The following is a 13,410-nucleotide window of genomic DNA, read 5'->3' as shown; positions in this document are numbered from 1 at the left end:
GCTGCACCACTGGACTCCGCAACGTCTGAGCTTGTGTCCTTTTGTATGTTTCACCCAGCTTCCCTCTTTCTAATCACAGTTTCAGTTTTAGTTTCCTTAAAAACTGGGAGGCTTGGTTTCCTGTTTACAAAAGATTTGTCTCAAAAAATACAAGACTTAAAGCTAAAGGTTCCATCACACACTGAAGCAGGGTGCTATGGTTTTTAAAGCAATGTCACTAATGTACACACAACTCTTCGATTTTGTGCAGAAGCAATAGATCATAAAGAGCAACGCCATTGGGTCAGCTGTTAGCCCAGAAGGGCAGGAGTGGAGTTGCCACCCCGAGCCAATTAACAGCCTGATGGAGGGGCAGGGCTACAGCCTCTGCGTAAAATCAGACTCAATGTTTCAAGTCTGGTTTTATCAGGACTTTGGTCCTATCCGCTGAGGGAATCATTGCAGTATTGACCAAGAAAATCTGATGGATCGTTTAAATGTCCGTTGGATGAGAATTTCTGGTCTTGGGGGCGGGCCTGGAAACTGGAAAATCCTGCCCACTGTTTCCATCTCCACAGATGTTGTATGACTTGCTGAGTATTTCCAGCATTTTCCCCCAGGTTTCCAGCATCCGCAGTATTTTGTATCATCTGATTTCGAAAACAGGCGGGGCACTCTGCTCCGAAATCTACTTTCTTGGGCGAACATTTCCATTCTGTATTCAGTTACGTGTGCCATGCCAGCTGTTCATACTGATGTTCAGAGTGGATCTAATTGTTATACATTAGCAAAGGAGCCTGTATTAATATCCCAGTTCAAGAGGACAGCGCATAGCATCTTTTAACATGGAGCTTAGCCAGAACATTTTAAAGGTAAGTGGTAATTTCATCAGTTTCTACTACTGAGATTTTCTCAGGGTATTATTGACAGTAATTATTTATTGTAATCTGCTGCATTTGATTAAATCATCACAGAAGTGTGTGTAACTTTTTTAAATAATATTTCATTCTTCATGTGATATATTTCATTAATTCAATGTAATTGAACTTGCAGAGTTCATTGCAGTTATTTTTGCTGTTTTTGACCATCACTCCGGTGTACACTGACCTACATTGAGTCCTGGTTAAGCGACACCTTAATTTAAAATTTTAATCCTCATTTTCAAATCCCTTCATGTCATCAGCACTCCCTATCTCTGTCGCCTCCTCCAGACCCGTGTTAGAATGTAACCAGTGACAACTTTGTATTGGATGTAATGTGACCAATGGGAACAAGCTGACTCGGTAGACCGTGGAACCAATTACAGAATGATGTGATGGTCAGCTGACCAGCTGACTCTCTGTAAATAAGAACCTGTTGGGTATTGTGTGGAACTTGGAGTGGCCCAGGGTGAGGTCCCAAGTTTAGAGAATTAAGTTTCTTTGTTAAACCCTTTCTTTGAATTATAAGTTGGAGTAAGTTTTATTACATTTTTATTGTCTGCACTTGAAGAGTTCCTTCCAAAAAAGCAACGCACACCCCTCCGAAATCACTGTGATCCTCCAATTATGGCTTCTGGAGCAACCTGGATTTTAACTGCTCCACCTTCAGCTGTCAAAGGGAGGAATTCTCTCCCTAAATCTTTGCCTCCCCACCTCTCCTTTTCTCCCCAAGGCCCTTCTTAAAACTACTGACTTGACCAAGCTTTTGATCATCTGACTAAATATCTCCTTTATGAGGCAAATTCACTCCCTCCACCACCACAGTGACAGCCAAGTCTACCATCTACCAAGGTGCATTTGCAACACCTCACCAAGTGTCCTCTGTCAATACCTTCCAAGCCCCCAAGCTCTACCACCAAGAAGGACAAGGGTAGCAGATGCTTGGAACATGACCAGCTGCAAAGTTTCTTCCAGGCCTCACACCATCCTGAATTGGAAATGTACTGCCATTCCTTCACTGTCATTGGGTTAAAATCCCAGTTCTCCCTCCCTATCAGCAACGTGGGTGTACCTACACCAAATAGACTGAAACGCTTCAAGAAGGCAGCTGACAGCCACCTTCTCAAGGGGCAATTAGACATGGTCAACAAATGTTGGCTTTTTCAGTAATATTCACATTCCATGAATGAATAAAGGAGAGAGCCTAAATTGTTAATGTAGATATATTTTCTAATAGTGCAATTTTATATTCCTGTCAAAGTCAAAGGAAAGAAGCTACAACATAGGAATAGGCCCTTCGCCTTCCAAGCCTGAGTGGTCAATGGATCTTTGAATAGCTCGCTACATTGCATTGTCTACCCTACGTCATTAGGGAGCCATAAAATTCCGCTCTATATCATAGAATTCCTACAATACAGAAGGAGGCCATTTGACCCATCAAGTCTGCTCTAACCACAATCCCATTCTATCCCTACATATTTACCTTGCTAATCCCCCTCCCCCCCTCCGAAACTAGGGACAATTTAGCATGGCCAATCAACCTAACCCGCACATCTTTGACTGTGAGAGGAAAGCAGAGCACCCAGAGGAACCCCACCCAGACACAGGGAGAATGTGCAAACTCCACACAGACCCAGTGACCCAAGCCAGGAATTGAACTCATATCCCTGGCACTATGAGGCAGCAATGCTAACCACTGTGCCACCGCGCCACCTCAAAAAAAATGAAACACTTCAAGAATTTGCGTGTCAGGGTCCATGTTAATCTTCCCTTGTATCATTCCAATTTCAGTATATGTGCTGCTGAAGCGAGCAAATGCTGAGTGTTTGCGAATTTCCTCCTGTCACTTCCACACCACATTAATATGCTACTCGCAAATGGCAGAAGCTGGAGGAACTCAAAGGAGATTGGGAAGGGCAGCAAGGGCAGAGTGGGAATTGCAGTGAGAGCAAGATTGGAAATGGGAGAATCCTGGTTATTGCAAATAACGTTTAGAAAACCCTCCCTTTTTGCACAATCCACGGATGAATTTCAAATCTCAGTCTCTAATTCCAAGGTCTGTGCGTGGTTTCAAGTCATTAGTAAATTTGAGACTTCCACTTCACAGAGTGTGGACATTTGGGCTGGAACACTAATTACAGAGCCATACCCAATGTTGGGTCAGTCACACCTGCTCAGTAATACACAGCTCACACTTCCACAGTATCTAATGAGTTGTTAAGGCAGCGCAAAAAAATCAACCAGCATCCAAATGTGGAAACAGCAAAATTGTCGGCTTTCTAATAGGCCGGATGAAATGTCAGCAAAAACCCAGTTTAGGTCATTCTTTACTCAGACCTGGCCTGACCTGACACAACCCAGCAATTACTGAATTGAAAGTTATTTTTTTGTCCCAAATGAATAGAGAGGTCTGACGGATTTAAAGCACGAATCGGGCATCATCTCAGTGAGTGACAGTGGGACAGGCTGAGGGGTTGGGGAGAGGGGTGTTGCAAAGTCTGTAACTGTTCCTGTGTTCTTTATATGTAAGTATATAATGTATAAAGCCTTTCTGAGTTGTGTTTTTTTTCAGGGGATGTGGGTGTCAGGCCGTATAATGTATAAAACTTTCTCTTTTTGCTGTGTGCATGCTTACCAAAAGCGAATCAGTTGTTCAAATGTATTCCATAGCAAGCAGCAAAAAGCCAGTGATGCACAGGGGCAATGTGGTGATTAGTTTTGTTCAATATTCCAGCCTTCCGCACCTGTGCTCTGGCTTCATTTTTCATCCAACTCGCAAGAGCCATTTCATAATTTTTCCAGTTTTGTTTATTTGCCATATTTATCTTCTCTGTCCAAATAGAGAACAGCTGCCTGGAAGTCAAAAGTGTCGGTTTGTTAAAATTAGGAAGGAATTGCTTACAAACTCCACGTTCACTCATTTTGGTGTGTAAGTGTCACGATTTCCCTGCAAACATTTGGATTGGAGCGAGGTATCACCTGGGGCTGGATTATATGCTGAGGGTGGTCATGACAGGGTGGGTGGCGCGGTGGCATAGTGGTTAGCACCGCTGCCTCCCAGCACCAGGTACCCAAGTTTGATTCTCAGCTTGGGTCACTGTCTCTGTGGAATTTGCACATTTTCCTCGTGGGTTTCCTCTGAATGTTTCCTCCCACAGTTTGCATTATGACTTTGGAATCTGAATTATTGATGTCCAGATATCCCAAAGATGTGCAAGTTAGATATATTGCCATGCTATATTGTCCCTTAGTGTTGGAGAGACTTGGTAGGGTAAATGTATGGGGCTATAGGACTGGGGCCTGGGTGGAATTGTGGTTGGTGCAGACCTAATGGGCCAAATGGCCTCCTTCTACATTGTAGGATTCTACGATTCAAGCCCCGTGCACCCCAGCTTAGTGTCACGCCTGAGGCACCCTTCACTTGGCTGGTTCACCTCACTATAATTTTTCAGGCAATGAATGGCCCTTTCATTAGCATGGCATGGGGTTTCCAATCATTTCCCTAAGGACCTCCTGCATCATCGAGCTGCTGGCCAATTAGACGTCAACGGTTCTGAGCCACACCTGGAATTGTGCCAATGTTGGTATTGCAGGTGAACAAGGAGGAAAAGGGTCTCACACGGACCAGGTTGGCAGATCCTGGTGAGGGTGAGGTGGTGTGACATGTTGCATAGTCCGGGGTGGCTGCAGGGAGAAATAAATAAAGATGGTGGGCCTTCAATTTTCTTGTATTCATTCATGGGAATGGGTATCACTGGCTGGCCAGCATTTATTGCCATCCCTAGTTGCCCTTGGAGGGCAATTAAGAATCAACCACGTTGCTGTGGCTCTGGAGTCACATGTAGGCCAACTGGGTAAGAATGGCAGATTTCCTTCCCTAAAGGACATTAGTGAATCAGATGGGTTTTTCCAACAATCGTCAATGGTTTCATGGTCAATAGTAGACTCGTAATTCCAGATTTAAAAAAAAAATTCAAATTCCATTACCTGCCGTGGCGGGATTCGATCCACAGAATGTTGTCTGAGTCTCTGGATTAACAGCCCAGCGATAATACTACGAGGTCATTACCACTCCAAGTGGGTCCAGAAGGTAGGACAAGCACACATCCTCTTTTCGCTGCCCAACAGTCTGCCAGGTTAAGCCTACTGAGCGATAGGAGGGCACAGACCTTTCCCATTACCCATTGAGTTAGGGGGATTGTGGGATGAGGTGCTTAATTCAGTATGACCTGGCCATTTGAGGGCCCTGTTTGGGTAACGTGTGAGCAGCCCAACTACTGCCTCCCCCACTGCCTTTAAAATTGATGGCACAATGTCAGCCCTTCAGATGGGCACCTTCAGTTTGAGTGGAAGCTGGACAAGGTTATGGCGAGGGTAGCAGTCAGGGAGGGCTCTCAGGCTGGAATCCCCCTCTGCATTTCCAGTTCTCCTGCATTCCCATGCCACCCACTCCTGACATTCTCTGTGGTAATTGGAGACTTTGTTTTTTTCCACAATCAACAGGAGTAATTCCCAGATGATCTTCTCTCAGAACTTTCCAACGCTGCAAACGCAGTTTAAAGCTTAAAGCTTATTCATGAACGTCACAAGCGGACAGAGTACAAGAGAGTTGCCTCATAAATTATGACGCCGTACCATCAATTTTAAGCATGATGTGGATATGCCGGCGTTGGACTGGGGTAAACACAGTAAAAGGTCTGACAACACCAGGTTTAAGTCCAACTGATTTATTTGATAGTAAATTCACAAGCTTTCGGGGCTTGTCCCTTCATCAGGTGAATGGAGAGTTCTGGCCTCAGACAGAGCATATAAAGCACAGACAGTTTAGAGATTACTGATTAGAATGCAAATCTTTACACCTAACCTGCTGTTCAAGTCCTAAAGTGGCCGACAATGTGAGTGGAAGGAGCACTGATCACAGGTTAAAGAGATGTGTATTGTCTCCAGACAGTACAGTCAGTGAGGTTCTGCAAACCCAGGCAAGTCACAGGGGTTACAGATAGTGCGACATGAACCCAAGATCCCTGTTGAGACCTTCCTCACGTGTGCAGAACTTGGCTATCAGTCTCTGCTCAGCGACTCTGCGCTGTCGTGTGCCGTGAGGGCCGCCTTGGAGAATGCTTACCCGAAGGTCAGAGGCCGAATGCCTGTGACCACTGAAGTGTTCGCCAACAGGAAGTGAACAGTCTTGCCTGGTGATTGTCGAGCGATGTTCTCCCCACTGGGGAGACCATGCAGACGCTACGACAACGGATGAATGAACATCGCTCGACAATCACCAGGCAAGACTGTTCCCTTCCTGTTGGCGAACACTTCAGTGGTCACAGGCATTCGGCCTCTGACCTTCGGGTAAGCATTCTCCAAGGCGGCCTTCACGACACACAACAGCGCAGAGTCGCTGAGCAGAGACTGATGGCCAAGTTCTGCACACGTGAGGACGGTCTCAACAGGGATCTTGGGTTCATGTCGCACTATCTGTAACCCCTGTGACTTGCCTGGGTTTGCAGAACCTCACTGACTGTACTGTCTGGAGACAATACACATCTCTTTAACCTGTGATCAGTGCTCCTTCCACTCACATTGTCGGCCACTTTAGGACTTGAACAGCAGGTTAGGTGTAAAGATTCGCATTCTAATCAGTAATCTGTAAACTGTCTCTGTTTTATATGCTCTGTCTGAGGCCAGAACTCTCCATTCACCTGACGAAGGGACAAACCCCGAAAGCTTGTGAGTTTACTATCAAATAAATAGGTTGGACTTAAACCTGGTGTCGTCAGACTTTTTACTGTAATCAATTTTAGAGGCAATGGGGGAGGCAGCAGCTGGGTTGCCCACACGTGACCCAGATGAGGCCCTCAAATGGCTCAGGATCAGGGCACGCACGCTGGTAAAACTCCAGCCATTGATGGTGCTGCCTCAGCACCTTTGAATAAAGCAGCAGAGAGAGAGTTAAAGCAGGATCTGATGACAGTTTACACAGTGACCCCCCCCCCATCTTAAATATCTCAAAATCACTAACTCCTGCCACCCAGCAATCAGAAAGTTGTCAGGAACCATTGTGTATACGCTTGCGGCTGCAGTGAGAGCCAGTGTGTTATTTTTTGGCTCAAGAAACTAAATATCCTGTTAATGTATAAGTAAATGATTTTAATATGTTTAAGATAGGGATAGGCTCAGTAAGCCAATTTTATGCAAGGAACATTTGCCAATGGATCAAATGTTTCCTGTCTGGTAAACATGACACATGGAAATGATTGCTTAAACATTGTTTGATTTTTCTGAGAGTGAGAAAACTTCTCAGCGCTGTTTTGAAACTTTTCTTTAAGAAACAATTGCAAGAATCATTTATCTTGAACTTGTCTGACAGCTGGAGGGTTTTGTTTAATTTAAAGCAGATTTTACGAGTCCAGGTTCCTACCCTCTCATTAAAATTTCTTGCAGAAACATTATTTGAAACTTTTTTTTAAATTAGAACCCCTACAGTGCAGTTAGAGGTCATTTGGTCCATCGAGTCTGTACCGACAACAATCCCACCCAGGTTCACCCCACACATTTATCATAGTAACCCCCCCGACACTGAGGGGCAATTTAGCATAGTCATTGCAACTAACGGGCACCTTTCGGACTGTGGGAGAAAACCAGGTCTCCCGGAGGGGAATTCCACACAGACATGGGGAGAATGTGCAGACTCTGCTCAGACAGCGGCCCAAGCAGGGAATTAAAACCAGGTCCCCGGTGCTGTGAGGCAGCAGTGAACAAAGAACAAAGGACAAAGAAAATTACAGCACAGGAACAGGCCCTACAAGCCTGCACTGACCATGCGGCCTGACGAAACTAAAACCCTTACCATTCAGGAGACTATATCCCTCCATTCCCGTCCTATTCACAAATTTGTCAGAGCCCCTTAAAACTCACTGTTGTATCTGCTTCCACCACCTCCACTGGCAGCGAGTTCCAGGCACCCACCACCCTCTGTGTAAAAAACTTGCCTCATACATCTCTTTTGCCCCTCACATCTTACACCTATGTCCCCCCGTGTTTGCCACCGTACAAAAGGGAACATGCAGATTTGAACCATGGACCTCTTGATCGGTAGTCAAATACCTTCCCACTGAGCTATACCACCCTGCCTCGTTGAGGTGAAACAGCATTCATAAAAATCATGCACATACAGCATTACTACACAAGCCTGTCTAATGGAACTGGATGAAGAAGAGCAATGGTTGCCTTGGTTACTTCACCAATTCCAGTTAGCAGTCTTGGCCCAGGCATTGGAAATGTATCTTTGCTCTTGCTGATGTCATGTTTGACATATACTGAAGTAATGATTTTATAAGAACTGTTTCCCTTTTATGCGTGAGGTGATGTTATCTAGCCCCGCTCCCCTGCGATCAGTGATAAATATACGTAATAACACATATACCTCCCAGAACTTGGAATCGTCAATCTGTTAAACTGTAGATACAGAAGTCTGAGGACATGTATCAACCAATAGCTTCTTCCCTGCTGTCATCAGCTTTTTGAATGGACCTAATTTATATTAAATTGATTTTTCCCTACACCCTAGCTATGACTGTAACACTATATTCTGCCTTTCCTTCCCTTTGTACGATATGCTTTGTCTGTATAGCACGCGAGAAACAATATTTTTCACTGTATACTAATACATCACTAATACAACATAAGAACGTAAGAAATAGGAGCAGGAGTAGGCCATCTAGCCCTTCGAGCCTGCCCCGCCATTCAATAAGATCATGGCTGATCTGAAGTGGATCAGTTCCACTTTCCCGTTTTCTCCCCATAACCCTTAATTCCCCTGTCTATCAGAAACCTATCTACCCGTGACTTAAATATATTCAGCAAGGTAGCCTCCACCACTTCAACAGGCAGAGAATTACAGAGATTACAGAGATTCACCACCCTTTGAGTGAAGAAGTTCCTCCTCAACTCTGATCTAAACTGCCCCCCCCCTTATCTTGAGGCTGTGCCCTCTAGTCCTGCTATCCTTTCTAAGTGGGAAGAATCTGTCTACCTCTACCCTATCTATCCCCTTCATAATCTTATACGTCTCTATAAGATCCCCCCTCAGCCTTCTAAACTCCAACGAGTACAGACCCAGTCTATTTAGTCTCTCTTCATAGGCTAACCCCCTCATCTCTGGTATCAGCCTAGTAAACCTTCTCTGCACTCCCTCCAAGGCCAATATATCCTTCCGCAAGTGCGGCGACCGAAACTGCACACAGTACTCCAGCTGCGGCCTCACCAGTACCTCCCAACTTTTATATTCTATCCCCCTCACTATAAAGGCCAGCATTCCATTCGCCTTGTTGATCACCTGCTGCACCTGTAGACTGGGTTTTTGCGACTCATGCACAAGGACCCCCAGGTCCCTCTGCACCGTAGCATGCTGCAGCTTTTCGCCTTTTAAATAACAATCCCTCCTCCTATTATTTCTGCCAAAGTGGATAACCTCACACTTGCTAACATTGTACTCCATCTGCCAGATCCTCGCCCACTTGCTCAGCCTATCCAGATCTCTGATAACACTGATAAATAACTAATTAAACTAATAAATCAAATCAAAAAATGTTAGCTGACACTTCAACCGGGTGTCAGCTGGTTCATTGGAAATATCAATGGCTTTCACTGGGATTGGAGGCTGCTCACATCAAATTAAATGGACAAATAAGTAGGACTGGAATCTATCATCACCAACAATCTGTATTCATCTAGTGCAACTTCCCAAGGTATGATATGGGAGTGTTATTTGAAAACGTTTGACACCACGCCTCTCCAGAAGATATTAGGATAGGTGACGTTAAATTTAGTTAACGAGATAAGTTTTAAGGGATGCCATAAATGCGGAGGAAGTGGTTGACAGGTTGAGGGAGGGCGTTCTAGAGCTTGCGGTTCAGGCAGCTGGAGGCAGGGTGAAGAATTAAGGATCGACAAGAGGGGAGTATCGGAAAGGCATCAAGGGTTGTAGGCCGGGGGGGGGAGGGTTATCAGAGGTAGACAGGGGCAGGTCCACGGTAAGAGTTGAAAACCAAAGGTTTAGAGGAGGGAATTAGTGGATGGAACTTGATTTGGAACTCATCAATCTAATCCAGCTTTCCCCATGTTGGTTGTGCGTGGCATGGTGGCACAGTGGTTAGCACTGCTGCCTCCCAGCACTGGGGGCCAGGGTTCGATTCCTGGCTTGGCTCACTGTTTGAGTAGAGTTTGCACATTCTCCTTGTGTTTGCGTGGGTTTCCTCTGGGTGTTCCAGTTTTCTCCCACAATCCAAGGATGTGCGAGTTAAGTGGATTAGCCATGCTAAGTTGCCCCTTAGTGTCAGGGAGACTAGCAAGGGTAAAGGCATGGGGTTGAGGGGGTTGGGCCTGGGTGGGGTTGTGGTCAGTGCAGACTCGATGGGCCACATGGCATCATGCCTGTGCCGTAGGGATTCTATAATGGTAAGGTAGAAAGAAAGCTTTTAAAATGAACTGTTGGTGGTAGACCATCAGTAACAGTGTTGGGTCAGTTTCCTACTTTGAAAGCAATATATAAATGCAAGTTGTTGTCAGAGGTATGTTTATTTAATATTTATTTCCAGGACCAGGTGTGATTGCCTTTTGAGTCAAGGAGGATGTTATTTAGCCTGAACGTATTAATAAGCTAATTTGAGAATTTCCAAAGTAACACTGACCTGCATTTGGAAGCAAAATCTGGTGATGTTGGAGTAGCGATTTGCCTTACTTAGTTTAAAAATGGCACAGAGATTGCCGTATTTAGATTCTCCTGTGTGATTCGAAGCACTGACCTATATGTGGGTGGTTTTGAGAATCCAATATTGTCAAGTATTTTGAAACTTTGTTTAAACTTGTTCATCGCTCTGTGCTGGAGATTGTTATTTCTAGGCTGTGACTGGGTGTGATTCTGGACCATCTGTACAAGCAAAATTACCAAATACATTTAAAAAGGAAATAGATAGATTTCTAGACTCTAGAAGAGTCAAAGGCCTGGATTTTACCCGCACACCCGCCTGAGGTTTGTAAGATCACGCTCGAAGGCAATGCGAAATATCATTCTGTGAGCCTCGTCTGACCCGATTTCGGGGTAGATGTGCCAATAAAATCAGGGCCAAAGGCTCTGTGGAGAGCATGGATTATGGCATTGAAATAGAGGATCAGCCATGACCATACTGAATGGTGGAACAGGACTAAAGGGGCTGAATGGCCTACTATTTTCTGTATTTCTATGTTTTGACATTTTAGCAACTTTGAGCAAAAAAGGTTCTCCTGAATTCCTATGTTTGTGTCGCCTAACTTTCTCTCGGTGGATCCTATCAAATCTTTCCATCCTTTTAAAGGCTTTTTAAAATAAGTTTTAAATGCCATATAGAAAATGGACGTAAAACATTCCTCTTGTTGCTAGTTTGATGTGGTCCTTTTTTATGGAATGCCATGTGTAGTTAGTGGAGGAACAATGTACTCAATCTTCAATTATTCATCCAGTATCATCACTAACCGTAACCATTAGTCTGATGGGCAGGAATCCCCAATCTTGTTCACTCCACCCCTGCTGCCAATGAGAATGGAGAATTTGATGCTCAGCCAAAGCTCCGTTTGCTGCAACTGCACCGGAGATTCCCAGCAGTGGGCAAGGATCAGAGAATTCCAAAGCTTGTATTTATGCTTCTATAAAGTTTTTAAAAATTGAAATATCTAGTGTCTTGGTGGATTCTTGAAAGTGAAAGGCATTTGTTAAGAGTTAAATTGTGGCTTTTCAACAGTTTGAAGGTTTTCTTCCCATTTGGTCCAATTTCCAACATTAAACTTGTCACTTGGTATTATAGAATGTGATCAAAAAGTACAGTTTGTTGAAGTTTTTCATCCTGGATTCATCTGGACAATTGCCATATTGGTCTCACCATAACATTGTATGTTACACAGTTGCTATATGTAGAGATGCAGCTATTTATGATAGTGTACTCTGATATTCTGGCGATGGCCTGATGAATGCAAGATGAAAAGCTTTGACAAAATGTCTTTTTTCAGCAATATTAAAATTATGTATGGAAATTAGATCAAGCTTCCAATCCAAGTAAACTCCTGTCGTGGGTATGAGACAGTAATGGATGTGATGGTGAATTTGTTTTGTCTAGTAAATGTAGGATGTCAGAACCAATTGGGACCACTGTAGGTGTTTTAAACTTCAGTTCACAAATTAACATGAAATATCTGGGGTTAGAGTCCCAGTAGGAAAATCAGTTGGCAGTGCAGTTCATCAACATCTCATCCAACTGTCCCAGTGCTTTAATTGAAATTTAATGATCCTATGAATCTACATGAAGCAGAACAGGATTTCCTAAGTGCTTTATCCTTCCCCAACAGAACATCACTAAAAACCATTTGACCATCTCATCTCAATGATGGGCTATCATACTTTCTTAAACAGAACCTGGATATCCATGCCACATAGTGGGGTAATTTGCTCTTGGGCCAGAATTTTACCATCCTGTAATTGAATTGAGAGCAGACCATGGAAAGGCCCATTGGCCTCAGGTGGCTTTTACGGTTTTGGGGTGAGCAAGTCTGTAAAATCCTGCCAATTATCCAAAACGAATACCATTCCCAGTTGGTCTCCATTGTACATTGAACAGCAGTGAAATGTAGAGGTGAAGATATTTGAGGATATTTCTGAGATAGGATTGGGTGATATATAAGTAGATGATCCTTTTTGCATGAAAGTGCAGTTGGATAGCCTGCATATCGTGTGTCTGCAACGCAGAACATTGCCAAAATGGAACCAATTTACAACTATATGCCAACGATAAGAAAAGCTAACACAATTGCTGAAGATCTCATCATTAATGTGTTGAGTGTTTAATTAATCACATAGCCTAAATTTAAATTTTAAAGAAAATGAAGCAATACTGTGGCACGGTGATGCAGTGGTTAGCACAGCTGCCCCTCAGCGGCAGGGACCCCAGTTCGATTCCCAACTTGGGTCACTGTCTGTGTGGAGTCTGCATGTTCTCCACATCTCCATGTGGGTTTTCTCTGGGTGCTCTGGTTTCCTCCCACAGTTCAAAGGTACGCGGGCTAGGTGGACTGGCCTTGCTAAGTTGCCCCTTAGTGTCAGGGAGACTCATTACAGTAAATGTATGGGGATAGGGCCTGGGTGGGATTGTAGTCAGTGCAGACTCGATGGGTCAAATGGCCTCATCTGCACTGAATGATTCTATGAATAGTTTTGTCCATGTTCTGAGGTTTCTAGAAGTAAATTTTCTTAAATCAAGGAAGGTGACCCATTCACAAATGTTATATCATTATGAAAAGAGAGTGTTGATTCGTAAGGAGTAAAACTGTAATTGTTGTTCATATTCACTCAACAAAATAAAACAGCTAATTGACTCATATTCTTATCTATTGTATGTTCTCTCAGTCTTTTAAAAAATTGAAGATGCACTTTGTAAAATGCATGAGGGCCTAGTTCAGAGCACATCCCTGAGTCCAGTTACATAGT

General features: G+C 44.0%; 1 pseudogene; it reads right to left on the bottom strand.

Moving 5' to 3' along the window:
- Positions 1–2,616: 2,616 nt before the first annotated feature.
- On the bottom strand, positions 2,617–2,714 carry LOC145355677 (U6 spliceosomal RNA; annotated as a pseudogene).
- Between the last annotated feature and the right edge of the window lie 10,696 nt (positions 2,715–13,410).

Source organism: Carcharhinus amblyrhynchos, chromosome 19 (assembly GCF_965287045.1).
Source record: "Carcharhinus amblyrhynchos chromosome 19, sCarAmb.v2.hapA, whole genome shotgun sequence".
Taxonomy (NCBI): Eukaryota; Metazoa; Chordata; class Chondrichthyes; order Carcharhiniformes; family Carcharhinidae; genus Carcharhinus; species Carcharhinus amblyrhynchos.
Note: the sequence above shows the minus strand (reverse complement) of the source record. Positions and strands in the feature narration are given on the sequence as shown.